Raw genomic sequence first — 27,715 nt, 5'->3', positions numbered from 1 at the left:
CGGGCGGCTGGTCCGCTGAATTGCCTTGGTAGTGATCTAAAGTATCTGTAAAATTCCTATCAGGCAGTATAATCACTTCCCCCCAGCTGATGTATACTAACAACCTAGCTATCAGGGTTTACAACAATTTATGTGGGCTAGCAAATAGGCTGCGGTCAGCTGAGTATTTATGACTGCACACAGCAGCAAAGAAGCCCCCGTCAAAGACAAACACTGTGTGTGTTGTCTTATTTGTCACAGCTCGATGTAGCAGAGCTGTAACTGCTACATTCAGGTCTCCAGCCCTGCAAGGAGACCTGACAGGCCAGCCACGCTCCCGGGCAAACAATCACACAGGCAGCGCGCCTGGACTGCGTTCTCCAGCTCCACACAACAGTGAGTACTCTGCCAAACAGGCAGTAAGGATATTGTACCACTGTTTGTTTGTCTGTGCAAGATAAGGCTGCCTGGTGAGTCGCGTATATGTGGGGAGGGCTGCAGGGAGCCGAGCTGCTGTCAGCTGTTTGAGTACGATCCTGTCTCAAACTTAGCTCAGCTCCGTGCACTCATGCACAAAGAGCTGCTCAGGCAGCCCGGCGTGCAGTATTGCCGTGCTTGTTCCCTAACTGTAGCAGATATTCTGCTGATTTGAACATTAAACTGCTATTAGCAGTACGGAGCAAAGTGTTTGGCATCTAACATTGGTGATATTTAAAAGACACCCGACGCGCGTTTCGCCGGTACTTCCGGCTTCTTCCAGGGGTGGCAGCCGCCGGAATCAAAGGCCAGATATGCTAAGAGTTCCTGATTGACAGGAATAGTAACCAATCAAAACAATTTGAGAATGGAAACAAAGTAATGGTGCAACGTGATACCTCTGGTTAGTTCCAGCAATGTATCCATGTTAAAATAACACTGCCTAGGCTCAAGATGCATCAGATTGCAGCTAGAAAAATCTTTCCTTTCTTTCTTTATAACAAAAAACTTTTTTAAATTGCAGTCATATCAGGACATTCTGCTACATAATAAATGCACACATAGCATTGTCCTGCAGAGGCAGAGATATAAATGTAGATGTAACAAGAGAGGTTAACCTCGTAGATACACAGTACTGCATTGGCAATGATTGCTCAGTAAGTGTGTCAGAGATAGAAATTCTGAATATCCGGCACGATAAACTGGTAATGTGAGACCTTAGTTAGTTCCAGGTTCAAAGAAAACAACCAAAATTGAAACTTTCGTTCATGCCGAACGGTTTAACGGAGTTCATACGGAATATCCACTCACTTTCTCTCCTCAGAAGGGCCTCATCAAGGTTGCCCCCTCTGATGCCCATGTTGAGTTTACAGATGCCCCAACCTTTCAGAGTCTGCCACTCTAGATTATGTCTCTCTTTAAAATGTTTGGCGATTGGAGTAGGTGTGAATATTTTCTTCTGGAGTTTACAATCCTTCTCACCTTTGTCATAGTTTATAATTGACCTGACATGTTCTCCAATACGGATTTTGAGTGCTCTGGTCGTTTTACCCACGTATCTCAAACCGCAGGGGCACTCCAGACAATACACGACTCCTTCGGAGTTACAGTTCATATGTTCTTTGATCTTATACAACGCCCCAAATCCATCAGTGAATTGCTTGGTTGTAGTCAGGATTCTACATGCTTTACATAACTTACAAGGGAAAAACCCCATAATCTGGGCCCTCTTAGTACCGTCACCCCGCGTAAAGTGACTTGCAACCAAAATGTGATCACTATGAGAGTGATCAATTTATCACAGCACTCTCTTACTGACATACAATCACAAGTCTTGCAGAGGGGCCTCAATTTTTGTCTTACGACAAGACTTAATAAATTCACAGTGATTAAAGATCTGCACCTTTTCGGTAGGAAACTGATATTTAAAAAGATTTTTTCACAAAGAGACATTCAACCCAGTAGCCCTGTAGAAGAATTGATAACACAATTTCCAGATTTGTTGGACCTTACAGGTCAGGAGGCGGCAACTCTGGGAGATCTTGAAGCACTTTTATCAGAGAATATGACCGATGGAGATACAAACACACTGGAACCCCAGAGTAGAAAACATCTTAAAGCAAAATCAACTACTATGCCTCCTCTGGACACTTGCCCAGCGGTTAAAGTTTTTCTAGACTTGGTGGGTCAAGATATTGTGTCATTCCCATACCATAGGATAGAGAACAATATTACTGAAGTGGAACGTCAGGCATTACAAGAACTCCGATTGTGGCAGGACGTTGTCTTTAAACAATCGGATAAAGGGGGAAACATTGTTATCTGGCCCAAGGAACAATATATACGTGAAGCAAGGAGGCAGCTTCTTGATAAACAGTGCTATAAACCGTTATGGGGGGATCCGACAGCTCAATTCTTGAGTGAATACAATGCACTGATTTCAGAAGCTCTCTTATTGGGAGCGATCACCCCCAATGAGAAAAGTTTTTTATCTGTCAAGGGCCCCAGGGTTTCCACTTTTTATATGCTCCCAAAGGTCCACAAAAACCTTAAGAACCCCCCAGGTAGGCCTATTGTCTCTGGTGTGGGAAATCTCACGGAGAAGTGTAACAAGTGGCTCGACAATGAACTCCGTGATATTGTGTTGAACTTACCTTCCCACACCAGAGACACCATGCAAATATTGAAAGAGTTGGATGGAATCAGTCTTAACCAGGACGAAATTCTGGTAACCTGTGACGTGGAAAGTCTGTACACCAGCATTAATCACTCCAGGGGCTGTTCAGCGGTAGACTATTATCTATCTAGAGACCAGAGTCTGAACCCTGTGAGGAAGGACTTTATTCTTAAAGCACTGAGATTTATCCTTACACGAAACTATTTCATATTTGATGGGCGGTTTTACCTGCAAATCAGGGGCACGGCGATGGGAGCAGCTGTGGCCCCCACATTTGCTAACATTTATCTTGGCTGGTGGGAGGAGGTAATTGTTTTTTGTGATGAGCAAAAAATCTTGACAGATAATGTCTGTCTCTGGAGGCGTTTTATTGACGACATATTCGTCATTTGGGGGGGCTCTGTCCTTGAATTGGAGAATCTCATTGAGAAATTGAATGACAATGATTTTAATCTGAAATTGACCCTTGACTATAACCCACAGTCGATCCCATTTTTAGATGTTCTCATCTACACAGATCCAGAGAGAAATCTCCACACGGATCTTTATAGAAAGGTGACTGCCACCAACAGCTTATTAGCTGCCGAAAGTGCACACTCAAGAAACACAATTAGGGCAATACCGAAGGGGGAGTTCTTGAGATTGAGACGCAATTGCTCGACATTTGTTGATTTCAAGAAACGAGCAGTTGAATTGAGGGCTAGGCTGCAGGCGAGACACTACTCCAATCGCAATATCAAAGAGGCCTATAACATAGCACTGAGAACCAACCGTGAAGAATTGCTCATTTCTAAAAAGACACGAGCCAAGACAGCTATCAAAACCTCTGAAACCCCCATGCAGCCTAGATTCATCACTGACTATCATGCAGACTGGGATAGCATGATGCAGATTATAAACAAACACTGGCATGTACTTAAATCTGATCCCAATCTAAACACAATCTTGGGTGAGAGGGCCCTTTCAGGTTATCGCAAAGGAACCAGCATTTCGAACATTTTGGTTGCAAGTCACTTTACGCGGGGTGACGGTACTAAGAGGGCCCAGATTATGGGGTTTTTCCCTTGTAAGTTATGTAAAGCATGTAGAATCCTGACTACAACCAAGCAATTCACTGATGGATTTGGGGCGTTGTATAAGATCAAAGAACATATGAACTGTAACTCCGAAGGAGTCGTGTATTGTCTGGAGTGCCCCTGCGGTTTGAGATACGTGGGTAAAACGACCAGAGCACTCAAAATCCGTATTGGAGAACATGTCAGGTCAATTATAAACTATGACAAAGGTGAGAAGGATTGTAAACTCCAGAAGAAAATATTCACACCTACTCCAATCGCCAAACATTTTAAAGAGAGACATAATCTAGAGTGGCAGACTCTGAAAGGTTGGGGCATCTGTAAACTCAACATGGGCATCAGAGGGGGCAACCTTGATGAGGCCCTTCTGAGGAGAGAAAGTGAGTGGATATTCCGTATGAACTCCGTTAAACCGTTCGGCATGAACGAAAGTTTCAATTTTGGTTGTTTTCTTTGAACCTGGAACTAACTAAGGTCTCACATTACCAGTTTATCGTGCCGGATATTCAGAATTTCTATCTCTGACACACTTACTGAGCAATCATTGCCAATGCAGTACTGTGTATCTACGAGGTTAACCTCTCTTGTTACATCTACATTTATATCTCTGCCTCTGCAGGACAATGCTATGTGTGCATTTATTATGTAGCAGAATGTCCTGATATGACTGCAATTTAAAAAAGTTTTTTGTTATATAGAAAGAAAGGAAAGATTTTTCTAGCTGCAATCTGATGCATCTTGAGCCTAGGCAGTGTTATTTTAACATGGATACATTGCTGGAACTAACCAGAGGTATCACGTTGCACCATTACTTTGTTTCCATTCTCAAATTGTTTTGATTGGTTACTATTCCTGTCAATCAGGAACTCTTAGCATATCTGGCCTTTGATTCCGGCGGCTGCCACCCCTGGAAGAAGCCGGAAGTACCGGCGAAACGCGCGTCGGGTGTCTTTTAAATATCACCAATGTTAGATGCCAAACACTTTGCTCCGTACTGCTAATAGCAGTTTAATGTTCAAATCAGCAGAATATCTGCTACAGTTAGGGAACAAGCACGGCAATACTGCACGCCGGGCTGCCTGAGCAGCTCTTTGTGCATGAGTGCACGGAGCTGAGCTAAGTTTGAGACAGGATCGTACTCAAACAGCTGACAGCAGCTCGGCTCCCTGCAGCCCTCCCCACATATACGCGACTCACCAGGCAGCCTTATCTTGCACAGACAAACAAACAGTGGTACAATATCCTTACTGCCTGTTTGGCAGAGTACTCACTGTTGTGTGGAGCTGGAGAACGCAGTCCAGGCGCGCTGCCTGTGTGATTGTTTGCCCGGGAGCGTGGCTGGCCTGTCAGGTCTCCTTGCAGGGCTGGAGACCTGAATGTAGCAGTTACAGCTCTGCTACATCGAGCTGTGACAAATAAGACAACACACACAGTGTTTGTCTTTGACGGGGGCTTCTTTGCTGCTGTGTGCAGTCATAAATACTCAGCTGACCGCAGCCTATTTGCTAGCCCACATAAATTGTTGTAAACCCTGATAGCTAGGTTGTTAGTATACATCAGCTGGGGGGAAGTGATTATACTGCCTGATAGGAATTTTACAGATACTTTAGATCACTACCAAGGCAATTCAGCGGACCAGCCGCCCGTTACAGACTGTGGCCCAGTCTATTCCCTTCTCCTGTTCAGTTCCTAGTATGCAGCAGTTGCAACTCTGCTGTGCTGTGTCTATTCATATAAGACACATGTACATGTAACCCATTACAGTCACATTAATACATGGGTTTCTCCACCGCTGGGCTTCATTTACAGCCCGTTGAAGGAACCTCTGGGTTCATGTGCAATCAGACTGTCTCATCATTGACACTGAGGGGGACAGTTATTTGCAATTATTTAACAACCCAATTTCTGGTTTAGGGACTATTATAGTTTCCTCTCTATTACTAAATAAGGGGTAGATTAGACACATATATATCCTTTACAATCCGGAGCAATCTTAATCAGACATAATTTGTCATAGTGCGCCAATTTAGGGGACTTTGGCGCAACATCATTTTTTCATCTAACATTGTTTTAATATAAATTTAATAATAAAGTATTTTTTATTTTTTTGCAATTACAAAACACACTACTTTTCCCACTTCCCGTTCCTTTTTCATATACTGAGTGACAACATCCATTACTAAGGCGAGGCTTAGTGTTAGCCGGTGCAGAGGCTAACACTGACCACCATTATTACCCAGGTACCCACCACCACCAGGGGTGCCGGGAAGAGCCAGGTACGATCCAGTACCCGACCATCTGTTGTGATGGTCGGGCTCTGGGGCGGCCGCAGGCTGGTATTATGAGGCTGGAATGGGCCAAAAACAGTGGACCTTCCCACCCTTGTAATGCTAGGCTGCTGCTGCTGTGTTGTATCTGGCTGGTTATAAAAGTGGGGGGGACCCCCAGGTCATTTTTTTTTAATTTTTTTTTTTTTTTTTTTAAAAAGACATGGGGTTCCACCCAATTTATCATAACCAGCCACATACAACACAGTGTTATTAGCCTGGGAATGGACAAAACCAGTGGCCCTTCCCACCCATGTAATGCCAGACTGCTGCGGCCTTGTATATGGCTGGTTATTAAAAATGTGGGGGACCCAACATCTATTGTTAAATTTGTTAAATTCAAAAAAAAAAACGACGTGGGGTCCCCCCCCATTTTTATAACCAGCCCGATACAACACAGCAGCAGCAGCCTAGCATTACAAGGGTGGGAAGCTCCACTGTTTTTGGCCCTTCCCAGCCTCATAATACCGGCCTACGGCCGCCCCAGTACCCGACCATCACAACAGATGGTCGGGTACTGGATCGTACCAAGCTCTTCCCGGCACCCCTGGTGGTGGTGGGTACCGGGGTAATAATGGGTGGTTAGTGCTAGCCTCTGCACCGGCTAACACTAAGTACCGCCTTAATAATGGACGCTGTCAATCAGCCAACTGCCATTATCTAGGCACTAATAAAGTTTAAAAAAAAACACAAAGACAATTCTTTTTTATTGAAATAAGAAATCCCCAACAAAACCCTCGTTAACCATTTTATTAAAATTTGAAAAAACGTAGATCTACGCAGTAGTCCAACGAATCGAAGATGTAGTCCAATCGGTACATCAAAATCTGCAACAACATAAAAAAACAGTTATCAATGTGAACAATAACAATACTTCTACTCACATATATACACGCACACACACAAACAACCATACACAAACACACACATATACACAAACACACATATACACACACACACACACAAATATACACAAACACACACACACACACACACATCTACACACAAACATATATACAAATACACCCATATATATACACAAACAAACCAATATATACACAAACACACACCCATATACACAAACACACACATATACAAAAACACACACACAAACATATACACATACACCCATATATAGACACACATATATACACAAACACATATACACAAACACACCCATATATACACAAACACACATAAACACAAACACACATATAAAAACAAAAACAGACAAAGACACATACCCAAACACACACACTGTTTCTTTTAACTGCTGCTGGGGAACCCGCTCGATCCACTATATAAGGCTGCGCTATAGTGCAGCATTTAAAAGAAACAGGATCCTGACCTGTCCATAGAGTTTAAGGCAGCACAGAGTATTTCAGGAGATGAGCGTGCAGATTCAGTGCTGCTGTGAACTCTGCTCTTACCATTACGTAGCTCTCAGTCTGTTACCTCTCCTCCACTCCTGTCCTCAAGAACACCTTCACATGATTGGCAAGTCACCACATAATGGTAAGAGCAGAGTTCACAGCAGCACAGAGTATTTCAGGAGATGAGCGTGCGGATCTTGTGCGGGGTGGTGACTTGCCAATCATGTGAAGGTGTTATTGAGGACAGGAGTGGAGGAGAGGTAACAGACTGAGCTACGTAATGGTAAGAGCAAAGTTCACAACAGCACAGAATCTGCACGCTCCTCTCCTGAAATATTCTGTGCTGCTGTGAACTCTGCTCTTACCATTACGTAGCTCTCAGTCTGTTACCTCTCCTCCACTCCTGTCCTCAAGAACACCTTCACATGATTGGCAAGTCACCACTGCGCACAAGATCCGCACGCTCATCTCCTGAAATACTCTGTGCTGCTGTGAACTCTGCTCTTACCGTTACGTGGTGACTTGCCAATCATGAAGGTGTTATTGAGGACAGTAGTGGAGGAGAGGTAACAGACTGAGAGCTACGTAATGGTAAGAGCAGAGTTCACAGCAGCACTGAATCTACACGCTCATCTCCTGAAATACTCTGTGCTGCCTTAAACTCTGTGGACAGGTCAGGATCCTGTTTCTTTTAAATGCTGCACTGTAGCGCAGCCTTATATAGTGGATCGAGCGGGTTCCCTAGCAGCATTTAAAAGAAACAGGATCCTGACCTGTCCACAGAGTTTAAGGGAGCACAGAGTATTTCAGGAGAGGAGCACGGCCGGCCACAGGCAGCCGGTCGTTTTTCCAAGCCGTGCTCCCATTATGCACACGACCGTAAAAACACCCGTTATTGCGGGTCGTAATTACGACCCGCAATAACGGGCTCATAGACTTCTGTTACCCACGGGTACCTTCCCGTTTTCTCACGGGAAGGTGCCCGTGCCGTTAAAAAAATAGAACATTTTCTATTTTATGGGCCGTGCTGCTATAAAATTTAGGGTATGTTCACACGACAGCGTCCGTAACGGCTGAAATTACGGGGATGTTTCCGCCTGAAAACATCCCCGTAATTTCAGCCGTAACGGCATGTGCAGGCGCTTGAACGCCGCGTCCATTACGGACGTAATTGGCGCTGCTATTCATTGGAGTCAATGAATAACGGCTCCAATTACGGCCAAAGATGACGCGGGCGTCTATTTACGCGCCGTCATTTGACAGCGGCGCGTAAATTACGCCTCGTGTGAACAGACAAACGTCTGCCCATTGCTTTCAATGGGCAGATGTTTGTCAGCGCTATCGAGGCGCTATTTTCGGGCGTAATTCGGGGCAAAAAATCCCGAATTACATCCGCAATTAGTGTGTGTGAACACAGGGTATGATCACACGCACTAATTACGGATGTAATTCGGGCGTTTTTGCCCCGAATTACGTGCAAAAATAGCGCCTCGATAGCGCTGACAAACATCTACCCATTGAAAGCAATGGGCAGACGTTTGTCTGTTCACACGAGGCGTAATTTACGCGCCGCTGTCAAATGACGGCGCGTAAATAGACGCCCGCGTCAAAGAAGTGATCTGTCACTTCTTTGGCCGTAATTGGAGCCGTTATTCATTGACTCCAATGAATAGCAGCGCCAATTACGTCCGTAATGGACGCGGCGTTCAAGCGCCTGCATATGCCGTAACGGCTGAAATTACGGGGATGTTTTCAGGCGGAAACATCCCCGTAATTTCAGCCGTAACGGACGCTGTCGTGTGAACATACCCACATAATGACAGCACGGCTCGTAAAAGCAGCCGGCTGCCCGTGGCCGGCCGTGCTCGTAATTACGAGCACGACCCGTAAAATAAAAAAATAGAACATGTTCTATCTTTTTAACGGCACGGGCACCTTCCCGTGAGAAAACGGGAAGGTACCCATGGCTAACAGAAGTCTATGGGCCCGCTATTTCGGGTCGTAATTACGACCCTTAATAACGGGTGTTTTTACGGTCGTGTGCATGAGGCCCCGTAATGACGGGTGGCTACATGTGTGCACCCGTCATTACGGCAGCGTTGCTAGGCGACGTCAGTAAATAGTCACTCTTCAGGGTGCTGAAAGAGTTAACTGATCGGCAGTAACTGTTTCAGCACCCTGGACAGTGACTACCGATCACAATATAGAGTACCTGTAAAAAAAAAAAGACGTTCATACTTACCGGGAACTCCCTGCTTCCTCCAGTCCGGTCTCCTGGCCGTTGCCTTGGTGACGCGTCCCTCGCGACATCCGGCCCGACATTCCTTGATGACGATGCAGCCCATGTGAGCGCTGCAGCCAATCACGGGCTGCAGAGGCCTCTGCAGCCAATCACAGGCTGCAGAGGCCTCTGCAGCCAATCACAGGCTGCCGTGTCAGAAAAGAAGGTCGGACTGGAGGAAGAAGAGGGACTCGTCCGCAAGACAACGACCAGGTACGTATGAAATGCTTTTTATTTTATTTTTAATCAGCAGCCTCTTTTCTCTATCAGCCGATTTGTATAATATTTTTGACCGGGTTCGGTCAAAACGGGTTCGGCCGAACCCGGTGAAGTTCGGATTCGCTGCGAACCGAACTTTTCCGGAAGATCGGACCGAAACCGGGTTCGGTTGTCCCGGTTCGCTCATCTCTACTCATCATAAAACATGAGAAAATCAAATTAAAAGATGTGGAAACCACCATAAAAGAAATTCGTAATAGTTTAACTAAGCTGAACCATCTGAGCAATTATGATGACCTTAATACAAAAGTTAAGGAGAACATATATCATCTTGAAGAAGATATAATGAAAATTAAACGCAACTAATTTGAACGTGACAGCAGAGATTATAAGGAAAACAGTGTTTACACCTGGAAAAATGTCCGCAGTCATAACGCAGGATTGCAATCCATTTAAAAAAAACGAAATCAAGATAAAAAATGGAAATGGAAAAGAAACACGAACAGAGTGAATTTCTCGTCCTCTGACCATGACTCCACGGATGTGGCATCAGACTCCGATGGTTATTTGGGAAACGCAACAACCGAGATCCCGAGGGGGTCTTTACCCCCATCTAGGGCTAGGATCCAGTCACGAGATTTTGGTGATACACGCACTGCCACTTTTTTAGATCCAGGCGGACGCGGACGCGTACAAGAAGATCCAGGGGAACCTCCGAGAGGAAACAGCAGGTATCCAAAAAGGAGAACTTACAAATAATAGGTGTGAATAAAGGCATAAGATCCTCAAATCCGCAACTAAACACGACTATGCATGAAGAAAATGTGAACAAAGGCATAAGATCTTCAAATCCTCATCACACTAATCAAGACATGCTGAAACATGTAGAAAGTGCAAATAATAGCTTAAATTCACATTATACCAATCAAGATATTACTATATATGGAGAAAATATAATTACTGCTACAGCTGAACATCAGAATAATGATTTCACTGTTGTGAATCTATCAGCATATATTTTCAATCCCAACCAATCAAAATTATTGAAAAGAGGACTCAATTTTGTACCAACTAGAAGTTTTGATTTATATCAGACTTTAATTGATGTCAACAAATTTGTACGACTACTAACTGTCAAAAAATATTTTTTGAAAGAAGATACCATTCCACCAGAGGAAAAGAAAAGTAATTTATCAGCAATAAATGACTTTGACAACTTCATATTCGAAGAACAGATGACGATTATGAACTTGCAAACCTTGGAAAATGAAAGCTCTGCTTCTACGGAACTGTCTATTTTTCCTACTAACCAAATTACCTTATCTAAACCTGATTTTTATCCCTTAATATGCAGATCCAATGCTATGGATGATTTCCAAACGACTATAGAGCAAGCTCTAAAATCTCTATACCAAGAGAAAAAAATTCCTATTTACAATCTCTCTAAAGGGGAAAATTTAGCCTTGAAGGAATTACACGAAAATAAAAACATAACAATAAAAAATGCAGACAAGGGAGGGTCGGTAGTTATTATTGATTCTGAACTATATAAAAAATTGGTTATGGAATTATTAGAAGACAAAAACACATATAAAAAACTTGAATCAGATCATCATTATTGATGATATAGAGGATGGGATTAATAGCACTATTTCTATTTTTGCAGATGACACCAAGCTATGCAATATAGTTCAGACTATGGAAGATGTTTGTGAATTGCAGGCAGATTTAAACAAACTAAGTGTTTGGGCATCCACTTGGCAAATGAAGTTTAATGTAGATAAATGTAAAGTTATGCATCTGGGTACGAAAAACCTGCAAGCATCATATGTCCTAGGGGGAGCTACACTGGGGGAGTCAATTGTTGAGAAGGATCTGGGTGTACTTGTAAATCATAAACTAAATTTCAGCATGCAGTGTCAATCAGCTGCTTCAAAGGCCAGCAAAATATTATCGTGTATCAAAAGAGGCATGGACTCGCGGGACAGGGAGGTAATATTACCACTTTACAAAGCATTAGTGAGGCCTCATCTAGAATATGCAGTCCAGTTCTGGGCTCCGGTTCATAGAAAGGATGCCCTGGAGTTGGAAAAAATACAAAGAAGAGCAACGAAGCTAATAAGGGGCATGGAGAATCTAAGTTATGAGGAAAGATTAAAAGAACTAAACCTATTTAGCCTTGAGAAAAGACGACTAAGGGGGGACATGATTAACTTATATAAATATATGAATGGCGCATACAAAAAATATGGTGAAATCCTGTTCCATGTAAAACCCCCTCAAAAAACAAGGGGGCACTCCCTCCGTCTGGAGAAAAAAAGGTTCAACCTGCAGAGGCGACAAGCCTTCTTTACTGTGAGAACTGTGAATCTATGGAATAGCCTACCGCAGGAGCTGGTCGCAGCAGGGACAGTAGATGGCTTTAAAAAAGGCTTAGATAATTTCCTAGAACAAAAAAATATTAACTGCTATGTGTAGAAATTTTTTACTTCCCCTTTCCCATCCCACTTCCCCTTTCCCATCCCTTGGTTGAACTTGATGGACATGTGTCTTTTTTCAACCATACAAACTATGTAACTATGTAACTATGTAACTAATATTTTTAAAAGCAAACTAGCTAAAGTCATTCAAGAGGGTTTTTCTTTGGGTATTCTCTCAGAAAAAGAAACAAAATATCTAAATAAAAATTTTCCGGTAATACCTATTTTTCACGCTCTCCCCAAAATTCATAAAGAGATTTTTCCACCGCCTTTAAGACCAATAGTCTCGAGCATAGACTCACTAAATGAACGTTTGGGGGAGTGGTTAGATAATTTACTGCAACCTCTGGTTAAGAGAGCCCCTAGCTATATTAAAGACAGCACCAATGTTCTTCAAATAATGGACAGATTAAAGTGGTCGGATACTTTTAGTTGGGTTACATGTGACATCAGTGCTCTATATTCATCTATCCCACATAACAAAGCCATTGTAGCTCTTAGTGATCAACTACACAAATATACCAACTACTCAGATAATCTCAAAGAATATATTCTTAGTGTCACTTTTCATCTATTAAAACATAATTATTTTTTGTTTGATAATTCCTTTTATCTACAAAGTTTGGGATGCTCTATGGGGGCTAAATTTTCCCCTTCATTAGCTAATATCTATGTAACTTGGTGGGAAGAACGCTACATTTATAACAACTCTAATCCATTTTCGAAAGACATTCACTATTACGGTCGCTTCATTGATGATATATTGATCATTTGGTCAGGTTCATACACAACAATTGAGGAATTTGTAGTGTATATAAACAACAATGAGGATAATTTAAAGTTTACACACAATAAAAATTGAACTTCTTTATCTTTTCTTGATATTACACTAACGGGTGACTCTTCAGAACCTAACATTGTAAGTAGTTTATACCGTAAACCCACTTCTGGGAATTCAATTTTACATGCTTCAAGTGCACATCCAAAGCATGTTATCAATAATCTTCCAATAGGAGAATACACACGTGCAAAAAGAATATGCACCCAGAATTCAGCTTTTCTTGCCGAATGTAATATTATTGACACTAGACTCACAACACGGGGTTATTCAAAACAAACATTACAAGAAGCGAAAAACAAAGTAATAGCTAAATCTAGATCTGAATTGTTGTACCCCACAATGAAAAATATTAAACATAGTCAGCATCAAAGTAAATCTTTAACTTTTTCCACTCCTTACAGCAATGAGTACAACCAAATAATATCCATCATGAAACGATATTTACCCATTCTAGATAAAGACCAGGATCTTAGAAAAATATTAAAAACAGGTTGTAATTTTGTGGCCAGAAATTCAACCACGATAGGCAATAGAATTTCACCTAGTATTTTCCCTAAAACCTCAGACAAGATAACCACATGGCTGAAATATACAGGTTCCTGTAAATGTGGGGGTAACAAATGTAACATTTGTCAATTCATGATAATCTCAAACAATTTAACATCTTTTTCAACTAATATTTCTTTTCCCATAAAATCTTTTATCAATTGCAGTACTACTCATGTGGTATATGTTATATCTTGCAATATTTGCAATACACAATATGTAGGATGTACTATAAGACCTTTAAAAAGGAGAATAGCTGAACATTTAGCAGATATAAAAAATGCAAATAAAATTAACATTTCAGGAGCAGCAAAGCATTTTAGAGAAAAACATCAAGGGAATATTAGTACATTAAATGTTTGTGGCTTGGAAAGAGTATTTTGTCCTAAAAGAGGGGGCAATTGAAGAAAACTAATACTAAACAGAGAAGCTTTATGGATTTTAAAACTAGATACTCGTTGAATTACAGGAATGATTTGATGTATATTTACTAATTAAATCTGGAATACATTTTCATTGGTCGAAATATTATGAAAATTATAGTTTAAATAACTCTTTTGTTATGCTTACAATCTTCAAGCCAATTTTTATCAACTACTGCCGTTTTTTCATTTAGGCGCATTGCCTTTATAATAAATTCTAGAGTGGAGCTGTCCCTTCAGCACCACGGAGACAGTGGATAGTGCTTTTACAGATATATCACAAACAGAGTAACCAGAGCTGTCCATTCAACACCACGGAGATAACATTAATATAACCTATTCACACATGCCGTTTTCTTGTTTAACTCTGTTGTTTTAGTTGCTTTCTCCAGGTTAATCTCAACTAATTTTTTAATTTTTTCATTAATCCAACAGACAACGCATCTGACTTTATAATGATTGTTGAGACATAATTGAGGAGCGGCATACACATAATTTCTCAATTTTTTGAAAAGTAATAAAATTTACATATACAGAGAAATCTTTATATAAAACATATCCTATAATAATATAGATTGTAAATTAATTTTGATGCCTGGCGCTTTCTACTATCAATAGAAAACAATATGAAATAGTATGTTACACATAATTATATATATATATCCTAGTAACCATTTAGGCATGAAACACTTATTCTGTTTAATTAAGCTTGACGTCATTACACACCTGGTGTCCAACTAACCACCACCTTACTAATCCACTAGGCTCCAACCATAGAAATACAATGGAGAGATGTATAGACACTCCTTCAACATATACCTTTGAAAAGAAGTTTCTGTTCCGTAACATCTATTTATTCCTGTGCTTTCTGTGATAACATATATCGTTACAGCAAGATAATTCTGTGATTTCTGATATTTAGAGATAACTACGACATAAGTTCTGTTCATTACCGCATAGGGTTAAAATTTTCTAACCCAGCCCTAAACAATCATGTGATCGAATGTCTTGACTATATATACGTGAATTTTACTTTTATTCAGTATGCTATGATTAAGGACCCTAGTGGTCTGAAACGCGTAAGCGTGGTCCCGGGATTGTTGTTTTATCCCTATTTTTAATATGACCTAATAAAAATCTAATTTTTTACATATCAGAGTGCTGGATTTGCCTTTCCTACACACCATTTTTGGCATGGCCTATCGCCTGAGATCAAAGACGAACTGGCTGCTCGAGATCTCCCAGCTGCCCTGGATGACCTGATTCAGCTGGCTAGCCGCGTGGACATAAGGCTCAGAGAGAGATCCCAAGAGATTCTTCAGGAGATACGGCTTCCTAGACTGGCGCCCAACTTCCAGCAACCCCTCTTGCCCTGTTCTTCTGCTGCGTCCGAGGTCCCGATGCAGGTGGATCGGCTTAAACTGTCTGGTCAGGAGAAACAGCGCAGGCGCACCTCTGGACTCTGTCTGTATTGCGGCCTCGCTGGCCATGTCATGCGTCTGTGTCCCCAGAGGCCTAAGAAACCCCAATGTCTGGGATTGGTTGGAGAGACAACCCTGGGCGCTACTGCACTTGATAGAGAATTCTCGTCCAAGCTGTTAATTCCTGTAACCATTGTCGCTGGCGGGAGACCTCATCCAGTCTCTGCCTACCTGGACTCTGGCTCCGCAGCCAATTTCATCTGTCAAGACCTTGTGGATCTCCTTCAGTTGCCCACTGTTTTGCTGGAGAGACCATTGATCGTTGCCTCGGTAGATGGACTGCCTTTGCCTGACCCAGTATTGTCATTGACCAAGCCGTTGAGACTCCAGGTGGGAGCTCTTCATTCCGAGCTGATCTCTCTGTATGTCCTGTCCAAGGCCGTCAACCCTGTGCTGCTGGGCTTGCCTTGGCTCCGTCTTCACGCCCCTGTCCTGAATTGGAACTCTGGAGAGGTTCTTCAGTGGGGTCCCAAGTGTCTAGACCGCTGTCTGGGTCATGTCCAATCTAATCCGGATCCGTCAGGGAGACGAGTGGAAGACTGCCTTTAACACACGTGATGGACACTACGAATATTTGGTCATGCCCTTCGGCCTGTGTAACGCTCCCGCAGTATTCCAAGAATTTGTGAATGACATATTTCGTGACCTCCTGTGTCTGTGTTGTGGTGTACCTCGATGATATCTTGATTTTTTCCACAGATCTTGTGACTCATCAGGGCCATGTCCGCCAGGTGTTGCTTAGATTAAGAGAGAATCATCTATATGCCAAGTTGGAGAAGTGTGTGTTCCAAGAAAAGTCTCTTCCCTTCCTGGGCTACATTATCTCTGATCAGGGTCTCAAGATGGATCCTGAGAAGGTCAAGGCTGTCCTGGAGTGGCCACGTCCCCAAGGCTTAAGGGCCATACAACGCTTCCTGGGATTCGCCAACTTCTACAGACTATTCATCCCCAACTTCTCTTCTCTGACAGCTCCCATCTCCACCCTTACTAAAAAGGGTATGAATGCCAAAGTATGGACTCCAGAGGTGGAGATCACATTTGAAACCTTAAAGAAAGCCTTCACGTCTGCCTCCATTCTGCACCATCCTGATGTGTCTCTGCAGTTTTCGTTAGAGGTGGACGCCTCCTCTATTGGTGCCGGGGCTCTATTGTACCAGAGGGGTTCGAAAGGCAAGACGGTGGTATGTGGTTACTACTCCAAGCTGTTTTCTTCTGCAGAGCGCAACTACTCGATTGGGGACCGGGAGTTACTGGCCATCAAGATGGCTCTGCAGGAATGGAGACACCTACTGGAAGGCGCAGCTCATCCTATCCTGGTCTTCACGGACCACAAGAACTTGACCTATCTACAGACGGCTCAACGACTGAATCCTCGTCAAGCCAGATGGTCATTGTTTTTTGCACGGTTCCAGTTCGAACTCCACTACCGACCTGCCGACAAGAATGTGAGGGCCGATGCCTTGTCTAGGTCTTTTGAAACAGAGGACACTGTGGAGCCCCCACAGAATATTATCGATCCCTCCTGCATCTACCCTGTCAACCGTCTGCAGGTTAGAGGCATTCCCACAGGAAAAACTTTAGTACGGCTGGCAGACAGAGGAAGAATCCTTCGCTGGGGTCACTGTTCCAAGCTGGCAGGACATGCGGGTGCCCGTAAGACCCGAGACCTGATTGCCCATCAGTTCTGGTGGCCCACGCTGCCCAAAGACGTCATAGACTTTGTCTCCTCATGTACGGTGTGTGCAGCCAACAAGGGTCCCCACTCCAGACCAGCCGGTCTGCTCCAACCACTGCCGGTGCCCGAGGCCCCCTGGCGGCATATTGCTATGGATTTTGTTAAGGATCTGCCTCCCTCTGCAGGATGCAGTGTGATCTGTGTGGTGTTGGATCGTTTTTCAAAGATGGCTCATTTTGTTCCCCTGACTGGCTTGCCTTCTGCCGCTCGACTGGCTGACCTCTTCATGCAACACATCTTCCGTCTGCATGGATTACCTCTGCATATTGTCTCGGATCGAGGGGTCCAGTTCACCTCTAAGTTCTGGAGAGCACTCTGTGGCCTACTCGGGGTAAAGTTGGACTTCTCCTCAGCTTATCACCCTCAGTCCAATGGGCAAGTTGAGAGGATTAATCAAATTATGGAGAACTACCTACGGCACTTTGTTTCCAGAAGACATGATGACTGGGTGCAGCTGCTTCCATGGGCGGAGTTCTCTTATAATAATCATACCAGTGAGTCCACCACTTCCAGTCCGTTCTTTATAGTCTATGGCCAACATCCTCGAATACCCCTGCCCGGCTCTACTATGTCTCAGGTGCCTGCAGCCGATTCTACCTTCAGGAACTTTCTGCAAATATGGCAGCAGACACGGTCTTCTATTCTGCTGGCGGTGGACCGCATGAAGAGAAAGGCAGACACTAGAAGACGAGAACCTCCCCAGTTTCTTCCAGGTACAAAGGTCTGGCTGTCTTCCAGGAATATCCGGCTGAGGGTGCCATCTTGCAAGTTTGCCCCCAGGTTCCTTGGACCCTTCGAGATTCTGCTGCAGATAAATCCTGTGTCGTACAAGCTTCGACTGCCTCCTACCCTCAAGATCCCTAATTCCTTCCACGTCTCCTTGCTAAAACCCGTGGTTCTAAACCGCTACTCCAGGACTCCTAGTTCCGCAGTGGCTCCTGGCAGTTCAACCAGACCTGCTGTGAAAGCCAAGTCGTGATCCTGCCACTGTCTACTATTGCGTCAGGTACCCGTTTTGAACTATAGACATTGTTTTGTACCTAGTTGGCCAGCTGCTACCCCGCTACGCGGTACGGCCCAGTGGGTCCACACCACGCGCCGTGACAGGGACTTAGTGGTGTGCCTGCTGAACATGGTGGGCGGTTCCCTCGTGAAGGGTGCGGGTCCATCCCAGGTTTTCGCGTGGGCGGTCCTGTAAAACATTTTCCCTTGTTAACCCTCTTCCGGTGAGTTATGAGGCGGTTGCGGTCTCAGTCCAGACTGAGACACCTAATTAGGTAAACAGGGATAACTTGGCTGTGTATGTCTGCTTCGAGGGATCGGTGCCCATCTTAAGCAGGAGGTCAGGAAACAAATATGGAAGGATGAGTATGTGGAGATGTTCTCCCTCCTCCCCTTGGAGAAGTTCTATCTGGATCAGGGGAAGAGGGGCTAGAGCATAAAAGAAGGAGGAGGAGAAAAGGCGTTATCTCCTGATTCCGCAAATGTTTACCAATTGGTTAATATGGTGAATGTTTTCATTTGCGATTCTAGCTAGAGTGATTTGCGAAAAGACCCCGGAGCACTGCTCGGCCCTTTTATGTTTTATGGATTCTATTGGGGAAGCATATAGGGTGTATAAGGGCCTGGTATGGCTCCGTTATGATAAAGAAGTCACAGTACAGCTGACACTAAGCTTTATGCAGAACATAGTGGAATGTCAAAAACAGCAAAAAAAATCAAGAGAATCAAAAGAAATTTAATAAAACAACACCAGTCCCAAGTGAATATAATTCGTAATGTTGTAGGGGGGTAAGGGAATGATAATGCTGGGAACTCTCTCTGTTATACTCTACTTAAACCCTATACACACACAAGAAACAGAGTATAGAGCCAAGTATATATGAAAAGAATAACAAATTTTATTAAATACATATAAAAACATACATGTTAAAAAGGTACATGAGTGGAGAGACTCTATATGATATGAACACAGGTAAGTAGGAAAACCAAGTGTATGGTGTGTTTAATGTCCTTATATTAAGGACATATGAATAGGGCAGTGTGCTATCGTATATAACGTTAGTTGTTTGAGTGTGAGTTGTTTTGTTAAGGACAGAAGTGTCCAAAGGGTGTTTTCTAGAGTAAAATACTCCCAACATTAATAACTCAGATAGCCTTACCCATAATAGTAGTCCTGGTAGCCTGGATACCTGTGTGTAGAACAATAAGATGTCATTTTTTATCAAAATTTCTTATTTTCACAGGAAACAAAATACCCCATTTTGTTGCCCAATTTGTCCTTGGTGCGGCAATACCCCATTTGTGGTGATAAACTGCCGTTTGGGCCCATGGGAGGGCTCAGAAGGAAAGGACCACCATTTGGCCTACTGGAGTTTTTCTGGTGCTAAGTCATGTATGCAGAAGCCCCTGAGGTACCAGTACAGTTGAAACCCCTGAGAAGTGACCCCATTTTAAAAACGACACCCTTTAAGACATTCATCTAGAGGTGTAGTGAGCCTTTTGACCCCACAGGTACTGTGTAAAAGATAATGCGCAGCAGATGGGGCAGAGTGAGATTTGCAATTTTCTATATATATATGGCATGTCCGTGCCCGATATTGTGCCACTGGAGATATACACACCATAAGATGTAATGTGGGTTCTCCCGGGTACAGCAATAACCTACATGTGGCTGTTATTAGCTGCCTGGGCACACGGCAGGGCTCAGAAGGGAAAGATGAGGGGCATAAGCTCTGCGGAGTGTATCAGGGTAAATTAAAAATTAAGGGATGTATGATAAATTCAAAAACAATCTTTCATACAGAGCCCTGGTTTTTCGGGACACGTGTCGCATTCGTATATTGTTTACCTCCTTATCCCCCTCTTTGAGCAGACTCTGCACCTCTTTTGACTTTTTCCCTTCTTGCCAGTTTGGGGAACTTCTCCTGGAAAGTGTTGCCCTGGTACGATGCGTGTGGCCTCGCTTCCGGAAGTACTGGATGCTCCCTATTCTTGGTCCTAAAGATTAGGTTCTTGATAATCACCTCTTGAAATTCCAGGAAAGTTCCCCTCTGGCCTGCACATCGACGTAGCACATACGCATTGTACAATGCCATCTGTATGATGTGCACGGCCAGCTTCTTATACCACACCCTCGATTTCCGCATGGCGCTGTAGGGCTTCAGGACTTGATCTGACAAGTCAACCCCTCCCATGTACCTATTGTAGTCCAGGATGCAGTCTGGTTTGGGGGTCTCTATACTGGTACCTCGTACAGGTACATGGGTACTGGTGTGGCCATGTATTGTTTTTAATACAAGGACATCTCTCTTGTCCTTGTACTTGACACACAATATGTTGCTGCTAGATTGTGCCCTGCTCTCACCCCTTCTGAGTGTTTGCCCAAGCAGAGTCTTAGGGAGGCCTCTCAGATTTTTTCTAGCAGTGCCGCATGCCGCAGGACTTCTGGAAGCGAGGCACTTGAAGAGTGGGACGCTGGTATAAAAATTATCCAAGTAGAGGTGGTAACCCTGGTCCAGCAGTGGGTGCACCAAATTCCACACAATTATTGCATTAATTCCCAGTAAGGGGGGGCATTCTGGGGGCTGAATACTGCTGTCCTTCCCTTCATACATCCTAAATTTGTAGGTATACCCTGATGCACTCTCGCACAGCTTATAAATCTTTATGCCATACCTTGCCCTCTTACTCGGCAGGTACTGGCGGAATTGAAGCCTCCCTTTAAAATGTACCAGGGACTCATCAAAAGAAATACACTTCTCGGGGGTGTATGCTTGGGCAAACCGAGCACTGAAATGGTCTAATAGGGGTCTCAGTTTGTACAAACGGTCAAAACTGGGGTCATCTCGGGGTGGGCACTGCTCATTATCCTTATAATTTAAGAAGCAAAATATTGCCTCATAATGCATCCTAGACATGGCCATATGGTACATTGGGGGTATGGTATAAGATGTCCATGCTCCAGTAGGTCCTAATGGATGGCTTTTTCAGAAGCCCCATGTTCAAGTGAAGTCCCCAGAACTTGCCCAACTCTGCTACATCTACAGGGGTCCACCTGTAGGATTGGGCATAAAATGATGTAGGGTTCTTAGTAATATACTGTTGGACATATAAATTTGTCTGGGAGACCATAAGATCTATAAAGTCATCAGTGAAGAAGAACTTGAAAAAGCCCATTTCACTGAGCCCTGCCGTATTACATTTTAACTCTGGGATTTTGGGCTCATAAATGTCTGGTGTGGGGGTCCAAATGGGGGCTTGAACTGCGGCGGGGTCATTTCGCTCGGGGGCTTCAACTGCACTAGTGGTCAAGGGGCATCTCCTAGGAGGTTCCTCTTCTTCATCACTGGATGAGGTGGTGGATAAATAAAACAGAGTCTCACCATCCGACGACTCTGTGTCGGAGGCAAGAAATGAATATGCCTCTTCGGCACTAAATGTCCATTGGGACATGTTTGATTGCTTTCCTAACTAGGAGCAATAGGCTGCTACCTAAACCAGCTAAAAAATTGGTGTTTTTATAGAACGAGTGGGCTTCCCTGAGACTAAACCTAACAAGGGCGAGGGTTCCTAACACTAAACCTAACTAGATTTTATTTGAACTTCCCTGAGACTAAATCTAACTATGGCGACTATTCTCTGACACTAAACCTAACTAGATTATTCTGAGCTTCCCTAACACTAAACCTAACTACGGTGACGGGTGCCTGACACTAAACCTATCTAGATTATTCCGAGCTTCCCTGACGCTAAACCTAACTACTGTGATGGACCCCTAACGCTAGATCTAACTATGGTGAAGGATTCTTGACGCTATACCTAACTATGCTTTTTGACGGTTCCCTGACACTAACACTAATACTAAACTAACTAGATAAATTGTCTAAATTAACAGGTTTTTTTTTCGTTTTTTTTTTTTTATATATTTTTTTATTTTATATGTTTTATAAAGAAAAAAATAATCCCCAGGGACCAAGAAATTGGTCCTGAAGACTAAGAAGTGGTCAGTGATAGGAGATCACTGACCAAAAATGTGGGGGGAACACAAGGAGGAAGGGTAAAGGACTGGGTAGTGGATTGGGGAGGTGGGAAGCAGAAAAAAGTTGTCTTTTTTTCACTTTTTTTCACTCTTTTTCTTCTCTCCCTCTACTCACAACCGCTCTGAACGCCTCGCTATCTCCATCTCAGGGCGGGTGCGGCAGGATGTGATGTCAGGGAGAGGAAGTGAAGAGACCGATCGCCACTATTGGACAGTTACTCACTGACTGACCAATAGTGGCGATTGTGGAGGCGGGACCATCGCAATAGGTCCCGGCGTATTGAGCTGTGATAGCCTGCTGTCGGAAACAGCAGCTGTCACAGCTCGTGCACGCGCCAGTGGAAAATGGCGATGCATTTTCCCTGCGACATAATATTCCGTCGCTGAGCGCGAGCGGGGCGGTCAGCGCGACGGAATATTACGTTGCTGAGCTCGAAGGGGTTAAATACATTGAATACACAGTGTCAAGAAACTTTAATTTCACTTTTTCAATGGTTTTCAGTGACTTAAGTGATAAATTATAACGCTGCAGCAAGTTATCAGAGTCAGGATAAGGATTGCTATATCTGTACATGTCTCCAAACAAAGAAACAAGAAGTTCATCTGCTCACCTGGCCGTCCATGTGTCCAATAAACTCTCGGTGGGCGGATAATTTTCCGGTAACTTTATCCATTAAAATGGAGACAATCCAGAACTTATGCTACATTCACACGACAGTGAAAAAAAATGGCCATTAAAAACTGATCAACTGTCAGTTTTTCATGCCCGTTTTGCATCATTGTGTCTGCAAATTTTTATACACTTCCAGTCCGTCTGTCCGTTTTTAATGGCCGTTTGACATCCATTTTGCATCCGTTTTTCATGGCCGTTAAAAAAACTGATGAATTTCATTTGTCTGGCTTCTTTTGTCCCAACCCCCTGAAAACACCCAAACAAAGGTCATTGTCATGATTGTTTTACAGCCCCCCTAGAGATGATGCCACACAGCCCCCCTGTAGATGATGGCACACGGACCCCCTCTATATGATGCCACACAGACCCCCTGTAGATGATGAAACACAGACCCCCTGTAGATGATGGCACACAGACCCCCTGTAGATGATGGCACACAGACCCCCTGTAGATGATGGCTCACAGCCTCCCTGTAGATGATGTCACACAGCCCCCCTGTAGATGATGGCACACAGCCCCCCTGTAGATGATGGCACACAGACCCCCTGTAGATGATAAAACACAGACCCCCTGTAGATGATGTCACACAGCCCCCCTGTAGATGATGGCACACAGCCCCCCTGTAGATGATGGCACACCGCCCCATGTAGATGATGGCACACAGCCCCCTTGTAGACGATGGCACACAGCCCCCTGTAGACGATGGCACACAGCCCCCCTGTAGATGATGACACACGCACCTCTCCGGAGAAAGCACCACACCCCCCCTCCCTGTGGTAATCTTCCGGGACTCTCCCTGTAAATTCAGGACCGTGCCGAAAAATTTGCTACAGTAGACAACAATGCCCCCTGTACTAGCGCCATGCTACCATAGTAGTGAGCGCAACAATATCCGTAATTTTTGTCTGCCTGAATGCCCTACATACTCACCGATGCATGACCGTCTACGTCACGAGTGATCTCTAGTCTCACTGGTTCTGCGAAGGCGACGCGAGGACGTCATCTCGTCACCTTCGCAGAACCCATGAGACTAGAGACCACACCTGTAGAGGACGGCGCTGCAACGGTGAGTATGTGTCATTGTGCCACCGATTACCAGCAAGGGAGCCAATAGTTCCCTTGGCTCTTGAATCCCCAAATCACAGAACCGTTTTTAACGGCTGTTACATGTATTGATGGTCGTTAAAAATTGATCCATTGACTTCTATGGGGGCCGTCTGGCCGTGAAAGCGGCCAAAAATAGGACATGTTCTATTTTTTGACGGCCAATATTCACGGGTGGTTAAAAAAAGGCAGTGTGAATATACCCATAGAACATCATTGTTCTGAAAGCGGACGTTTTTTACTGTTGTGTGAATGTAGCCTAAAACGAAATTCAATAAAATGTATCCTTTATTAGTTCAGATGTTGCCGTCTTTACCTTGACTTTTAACGCATTAAATAAACAATCCCTTATCTTGACTTTTTCAATGGCTTTTGTTGTGTGATATCACGCTGCAACAAATGATATTTTATTTCACATATAGCGAAAAGTAGTAATCCAAAAATAGGTTTTTAACGTTTCGGTCTATACATTCAACCTTCTTTAGACAAGGATATGCGGTGCTTGTGACCTCGGTCGCTGTTGGGTAATGGCGCCATTATTTTTGGATTACTACTTTTCGCTATATGTGAAATCAAATATCACTTATTGCATAATACCTTGGAGTGCTGAGTTCCCATTTTTTACACAATGGCTTGGAAGCCTACTCACGCACACTTGAAACACGGAGTGCTGCGGGATCAAGAAAGTATCACGCTGCAACAAGTTATCAGAGTCAAGTTAAAGATGGCTACATCTGTATTACAGTATAAAATCCATCTAGTAACAGATTACACGTTTCATACATTAGATGTTCTTAGTCGTAGCCCCTATAACCACACATGTATCTTTCTTCCATGTTTATAAACAGCAGTCCCATGTAACGCCTATATCCAGTGTATGCACAGACAGTCTATGCAGGCAGTAGGAGATAATTAGATGATGTAACAGATACTGCAGCCGCTTATGATGTCACTGATGATGTCATAGACAGTACTAGCCCGTTAGGTTCTATGTGCAGCTGGATTACATATTTTTTACAATTTCTGCCAATGACGTCTGGACCGGGACTGTGATTGACTGTGTGATTGACAGGTAAGATGCAGCATTTTATCATTAATTCTACATGTTACTGGACACATGAAATATATACGCTCTAGAATTCTCATATAAGGCCAGATTCACACTGGACATTACTGCAGCAATTTCTAACCACACCTACACCTCACCACAACTATATGATTGTAGAAGGATTTTTTTCTGGTCATTGTCGGGGGTTGTTTTGTTTTTTTTTAGACAAACAGTTCAAGTTCCAGTAAAATGTTTCTATTAATGCAAGTAACAACTGAACATTTTACATTCAGATTTCAATGTTTCATATTTTCTCATTAAAGTTACAACTCAGTACAACAGAGTATGTTCACACAGCCTATTTTCAGCCGTTTTCCTGGTCGTAAACACCCCGAAAAACAGCCGAAAATACGGAGGCTGGACGCCTCCAAACATCTGCCCATTGATTTCAATGGGAAAAACTTTTTTTTTTTTCCGATGGTGCATTTTACGTGGGCGTTTGATAAAGCGGCGCATAAAAAACACCCTGTAAAAAGAAGTGCATTTCACTCCTTCAGCCGTTTTTGGAGCCGTTTTTCATTGTCTCAATAGAAAAACAGCTCCAAGAACGTTGGTAAAAACGCCTCAAAAAATGTTTGTGGTTTAAAAAATGGCTGAAAATCAGAGGCTGTTTTCCCTTGAAAAGAGCTCTGTATTTTAGAGACGTTTTTTAGTTAAGTGTGTGAACATACCCTTACCATTGTCTGAGAATTGCAGCTGTCAGTAATGTGGAATGTGACTTCTCAGTCGTTTTCAATATGATGTCTAATTTAATTTAATTAAATAGTCTTAAAAAGCTACCGTATATTATCCTAATAAGGCTCAGCAGTAGCCAGGGCCGGCCTTAGGGGTGTGCGACCTGTGCCATTACATAGGGCGCATCCCTCCAGCAGGTGGAACGGGGCGCTGCGCTGGCTCCCTTCCACTGCTTGTGTTTTAGAAGCGGCCGGGCAACTCAGCAGCTGCCTTTCCGCCTGGGTGCTTCTCTCACTGACATCGCATTTCTAGCAGCGAAAATCGGGATTCCTCTAGGAGATGGGGGCATTGGGGATTGGCATTTGTAAATTGCCCACATTGTGACCCCCCCTAATGTCAGTCATGGACACCTGGGCCTGGGTGTGACTGCAACCTCTTCACCCCTATAGTTATGTTCCCTGGGTTTACACTAACATTACAAAATGTTTTCAATGTCTGACTGGTCCTGTGATAGAAAATGAAAGGTGTGAAAGTAAATATATTATTATTCATTCTAGATATGGGGTTATTTTATGTTTATTCCATTATGTATTTTACAGACATTTATGACATCTGAATATGTGGCACCAGTGGCAGCCGACATGCTAGAGGATCCACTGTATATATGTAAGTATTATAGCAAATAACAACCTATAGAAATTCTTTAATGTGCTGTCATCCAGAATGTTCCTATAGAGACACATGACAAGACTGTGGGAACAAATTCCCCAATGTTGATTATCCAGGGCCTGTCTTAGGGGTGTGCGACCTGTGCGGTTACACAGGGTGCATCACCTGTCACTAATGAATGGGGCGCCACTGGTCTTGATGTCTGGGGCACCCATTGCTTGAACACTCAATCCCACTCTTCATGTAAAAAAAGTAAAGGGCACTGCTCAGGATGCAGATACAATTCCTTGATAATGGATTACATTACAGTGTGGCAGACAATACTTGTCTGGCAGTGTTATTTGGGCACTGTATGATTGCAGTATTTGAGTACTATATTCTACGCCATAAAGCTAAATTCAGACGCTGCAGATTTGTTGCGCGGCAAAATTCACAAGTGTTACAGGTGAATAGTTACAGTCTCAAAAACTCATCCACATGTAGCAAAAGTAAACGCTGGGAATTTTGCTGCAGCTTTATATTATTATTATTATAGAAATGCTCCATAAAGAAGATATTATGGTATTAGTAATATATAAGGGACTTTTTATTTATGTCATTTCCTAATACACATTTGGCTTATGGGGGAGCACACAGCGCACACAGAGTGTCTACACTACCAGTACTGCAGTCTGTGCGCCACCATACAGGTCCGTCCACATGAAGTTGCTGTGTACATGATCCCTAATGTACATTTCCTTCATTGTTGGGTGGTCTATACTGAGCACACGTCTGTCTGGAGAAATAAAACTACACAATTATTGTTTTTTCCAGAACACCTTAAGATCGGCTGCCTGCTGCCAGGGGGACTCTCTGAAGCAATATTTCATCTATGCAAGGTGCGTCTCTTATTAGTTACTATATGCAGTATCCACCAATACCCTCCACAGTTAGAATGACACTTTTTGTATGTCCTGGGTAAGAATGCCCCTTTTGTATGGCCCCACAGTAATGAAGCCCCCTTTTCTAAGCCCCGACTCAGTCCTTTTATCC

The 27,715-nt window shown here is 43.5% G+C and overlaps 1 long non-coding RNA gene across 1 annotated transcript; it reads left to right on the top strand.

Moving 5' to 3' along the window:
- LOC142740565 (uncharacterized) lies at positions 1–27,715 on the top strand. The gene is made up of 3 exons (XR_012880784.1): positions 1–375; positions 26,614–26,680; positions 27,497–27,715. It is a non-coding gene; the product is annotated as an uncharacterized LOC142740565 (long non-coding RNA).

This window comes from Rhinoderma darwinii, chromosome 2 (genome assembly GCF_050947455.1).
Source record: "Rhinoderma darwinii isolate aRhiDar2 chromosome 2, aRhiDar2.hap1, whole genome shotgun sequence".
In the NCBI taxonomy this organism is placed as follows: domain Eukaryota; kingdom Metazoa; phylum Chordata; class Amphibia; order Anura; family Rhinodermatidae; genus Rhinoderma; species Rhinoderma darwinii.
Note: the sequence above shows the minus strand (reverse complement) of the source record. Positions and strands in the feature narration are given on the sequence as shown.